This window comes from Nannospalax galili, unplaced genomic scaffold, assembly GCF_000622305.1.
Source record: "Nannospalax galili isolate Female #2095 unplaced genomic scaffold, S.galili_v1.0 scaffold433, whole genome shotgun sequence".
Lineage (NCBI taxonomy): Eukaryota > Metazoa > Chordata > Mammalia > Rodentia > Spalacidae > Nannospalax > Nannospalax galili.
In genome coordinates this window covers 2,167,740-2,172,681 of record NW_008338715.1, presented here as the reverse complement: position 1 = coordinate 2,172,681, position 4,942 = coordinate 2,167,740, and the positions used below count along the sequence as shown (strand labels likewise).

Sequence of the window (4,942 nt, the reverse complement as noted above, 5' to 3'; positions counted from 1 at the left end):
TTACTAAACTAGACAAATACCTAAAATATGCTAACTTCCTTTAGTATTGTAAAATGATCCATGCATGTTTTTCAGTTAATTTTTTGTTTTCTTTTTTGTTATCATAAATATTTATATTACAAGTAGTTCAAGTTATGAATTCTGAAATCTAAGGAATCTACAAGATTATAAGTATCAAATTTGTTACAGACAACTTAAAGCATTAAGTTTACAATGCCTGGAACAAATTTTTGAGAATAAGAAAAAAAACAATAGACAAGAAATACCACTTAGATGCAATGATATATAAATGAAAGATAATTTTCATTATGCAAGGACAGTGAAAGGGTCCAAGTTTGTATAGGAAAATGCTATGTGTACAAATGTAGTTTTCTGAAGAGATTATAAATGTTTGAAGGTGTAAAAGTTATCACAAATAATAATATATTAATCAATGTTCTCTAAAGGAACAGAATTGATCAAATGAATATGCATAAAAATATTTAAAATATTTATTAAATCATCAAATGTTGCGATAGTAACAATAGTTTTCTCATACCTGAAGCCTGAGATCTAGGTAGCTACTCAGTCCTTGAGGCTGGATGTATGAACAGTTGAAAGAGAACCACAGTGCTTGTGCCATACTTTGGGGGCAGCAAATTTAGTAGTTGCTCATTCCACAAGGTTGAGTGCCTCACCAGTCCCAGTTTGGCACCCAAAACATGGAGAGTTTCTGAAGAGCAGCTGGTCCTTAGTCAAGAATGGAAACCTATGAATGCTGGTGCTGATGTCAGTGAAGGAATCAAAAGCAGCAACAACAGGAAAAAAATCAACTTGGTGACAAGAGCAAAAGCCAAAAGAGCAAGAGGTGATTAATCTCTCATCTGCCATTCTCTTTTTTATTTGGACTGTTACCAGAAGATGGCACCAACATTTGGGGTTAGCCATCACATATCAGTTAAGAAAAACAGAACAAGTCCTCAGTTGAAATGCCATAGTCAGATGATTCTAATCACATATTGAATTAGAAACAACCATCATGGCAGACAATGACGTAAACTGAGTAGAAAAATATTTGGTAATATTAGAGTATGTGGTATTTTTGCATCTTATTTTTGTGCTTATACTCAAAATCTGTATAAGCTGAAACTCAAAATAGACTGATATATTTGCAGTTACCAATGGTAAACGATTAAAATAATCATAATTTTTGTGTAATCATTATCTTTCAAAATATATTCACTTTCAAAATATTGTGCAGATATCTGACAGAGTAGACTGCAAACTAACATTAATCAGAAACTATAAAGAAGGATATTTCATTCTGATCAAGCAAACAATCAACAGGAGATATTCAAATCATAAACATACATGCACCAACATATGGCACTCCCAGTTTCAGAAAAAATTACCAGTAGACTACAAGACACAGATAAATACCACTCTGTAATAATAGGTGACTTTACTATACCACATTCTCCAATAGAAGGGACATCTAGACATAGAAGAAACAGAGAAAATGTGAATTCAATGATGTCATCATATGTCAAGTGGACCTAACAAACATCTACTAATACTTAGCTCAAGCACAAGAGTAAAAATTCCACTCAGCAGCCCTTGGAAGTAACTCTAAAAGAGAACACATCAGACTGGGCTAAAAAAGAAATCTTAATATATACAGAAAATTTGAAAGAATTCCATGTCTTTAATCTGACCACAAGAAAATAAAGCAAAAACTCAGTAGCAAAAAAAATCTCTAATAATTACACAAAAGAATCTGTATTAAGTAAATAAACTTAAGGAGAATAAAAAATTATACTACCAAATGATGAAGAGGTCAAAGAAGAAATCAAGAAGGAAATAAAAATATTCCTGTCATTAACTGAAAATCTAACCACTACAAAATACAAAGAAGCTCTCTAAAATACACTAAAAGCAGTCCTATGTGGAAAATCCATAGCTCTAAGAACCTCCATTTTAAAAATTAGGAGAACACAAATAAATGACTTAATGATACACCAATAGAATCTGAGAAAAGAACAAACCAATTACAAATACAGTACATGAGAAGAAATAATAAAAATCTAAAGAAAATCAATGAAATAGAAACAAATAAAATAATACAATGAATCAATGATGCTAGAGCTGGTTCTTTGAAGAGATAAAAAGGATTGATAGACTCTTAGGACAATTAATCAAAAGAAAGAAAGAGCTTAATGAAACCAACACTATCAGAGATGAAATGGGAAATATTACAACAGAAAATAAATTAACCCAGAATATTATAAGGGAATATTTTTAAAACACACATTCCAAGCCTGTGGAATGGTGTGACATGCATTTAATCCCAGGGATTGGGAGTCAAAGGTAGGCAGGATCTTTGTGAGTTTGAAGCCATCCTGTTCTACATAGTGAGTTTGAGGAAAGCTAAAACTTTACAGAGACCTGTCTTGGGAAACACGCCAAACAACCAACCAACCAAAGTCCATCAAATTGGAAAATTTAAAAATAGTAGATGAATTTTTAGATACAACCAAATCACCAACATTAAACCAAGACAAGATCAATAACTTAAATAGACCAATACAAAAAAAAAAGGAGATGAAAAAGTAATACAAAGCCTTTAAACTGAAAATTTCCGGGTCCAATATTTGTAGAAACATACTGAAGAAAACACTAGAAGATGGAATACTCTCTCATGTTCATGGATTGGTATAATTAATATTGTGAAAACAACAATTCTACTGAAAGCAATTTATAGATTCAATGTAAACCACATTAAAGTCCCCCTGACATTCTCAACAGAAATAGAAAAAAAAAATCCCAAAATCCATATAGCAGCACAAAAGTTTCTGGATAGCCAAAGCCATCCTTAGCACAAAAAGCAATGCTGAAGGGATTACCATACCACATTTCAAGATGTATTACAGATACCGCATAATACAAACATCATGGTATTGGCGCAGAAACAGACATGTAGATCAATGAAACAAAATAGAAAACCCAAACATGAATTCATAGTTACAGCAAACTGATAATTAACAAAGGTGACAAAAAATACACACTGGGGCAGACAGTGTCTTCAACAAATAGTGCTGGGAAAACTAATTGTCTTCATGTAAAAGAAAGAAATTAGAGCCCTGTTTACACCTTGCACAGAAAACAAATCCAAATGGACCAAGACCTCAATAAAACCTGAAGCATTGAAACTGTTGTGTCAAAATATAGATAATACCCTATAGGATACAGATATATATAAGGACATTGTAAATCCTATTATATTTGCTCAGGAATTAAGGTCAAAAATCGACAAATGAGACATAATTAAACTAAAAAGTTTCTGCACAGACAAGGAAGCAATCAGTCCAGTAAATAAGAAACACACAGAGTGACATAGAATTTTGTCAGCTAAATATGTGATAGAGGGACAATTTTTGAATATCTGGAGACCTCAAAAGAAAACAAATAATAAAAATAAACACAAATATAAACCAAAAAACGTAGTTCAAATAAAAATGGGCTACAGATCTGAATATAGCTTTCTTAAAAGAAGAAATAAAAATGGTGAATTAATAGCTTAAAAGGTGTTCAACATCCCTAGTAATTAGGGTAATGCAAATTAAAAGTTTTTTTTTTTTTTTTTTTTTGGTCTTTTTGGGACAGGGTCTCCCTGTAGCCCCAGCTGTCCTGGAACTCACTATGTAGATGAGGCTGGCCTTGAACTCACAGAGATTCATCTGCCTGTGCCTCCCTAGTGATGGGATTAAAGGTGTGTGCCACCGTGCCCAGCCTATAAAAGTCTTTTAAGATTTCACATTATCTTAATTAGAATGGATAAGGCCAAGAAAACAACTGACAACAGGGGCTAGAGAAATGGTGCAGCAGTTAAGAGCAATGGCTGCTCTTGCAAATAACACAAGTTCAGTTGAAGCACCTACATGGCAGCTAACAACCATTTGCAACTCAAGTTCTAAATTGATGCCCTCTTCCTGCCTCCTTGGACATTACAGGCATATAATGCACTTACTTACATACAGGCAAAACACTTATGTCAATAAGATAAAAAATATTTAATAAAAAATTAAACAACTGAGAACGAATGCAGGAGAGAATGTTGATAAGAGGAAATGTCATACTGGTGGGAATGAAAACTTGTTCAGCCACTATAGAAATCAGCATAGAGGGAAGTGAAGGTAGGAAGGGAATCTACATACCACAAAAGTATATTGTATGAAAATTACAAAAATTCAATTAAAATATTTTTTTAAAATTCTCAAAAAGCTAAAAGAAATCTACAGTGTGACCCATGTATACCACTTCTTTTCATATACCCAGAGTCAGCAGCCTCCTAGGGAGATGCTTACTCATTAATATTTTCATAACATCTTGGAAATGGAAACAACCTAAATGTCCCTCATCAATGAACAGATAATGAAAATGTGGTACATTTGCACAATGGAGTTCTATTTAGGCTGTAAAACAAAGAATTATAGAATTTCAGGTAAATGAATAGAAACAGAATTTGTTCAACTGAGTAATGTAACACAGACTCAAAAAAGCAAGCAACTCATCTTCTCCCTCATTTGTGGATTCTGGCTTCAAATCCTTACCTGTGAGTGTACATCCCAAAGCTAGGAAAGTAAATAGGAATCATGGAAGAAAGGGAAAAACAAGATGCTCAAGAGAGGGTGAATGTAGGACACAGGTATTATCAAGCAGGAAATGGTGCTAATTAAGGGCAGTTTAACTGTGGAGGGAAGATGAATGGGTATACCAGGGGACAGAGAGGAAAAAAGACAAATAGTGCTTTAAAGTATGTGAAAAACCATAGGTTAATGTGTTATTTTAAAAGTCTACTGAATGGTTGGAGAGATAGCTCAACAGTTAAGAACACTGGTTGTTCTTACAGAAGACCTGGGTTCGAATCCCAGCACCCACATGGCAGCTAACAACTGTCTGTAAC

The 4,942-nt window shown here is 33.4% G+C and overlaps 1 pseudogene; it reads right to left on the bottom strand.

Moving 5' to 3' along the window:
* Positions 1-306: 306 nt before the first annotated feature.
* Positions 307-4,942, bottom strand: part of LOC103734404 — a 30,152-nt pseudogene continuing 25,516 nt past the window's right edge.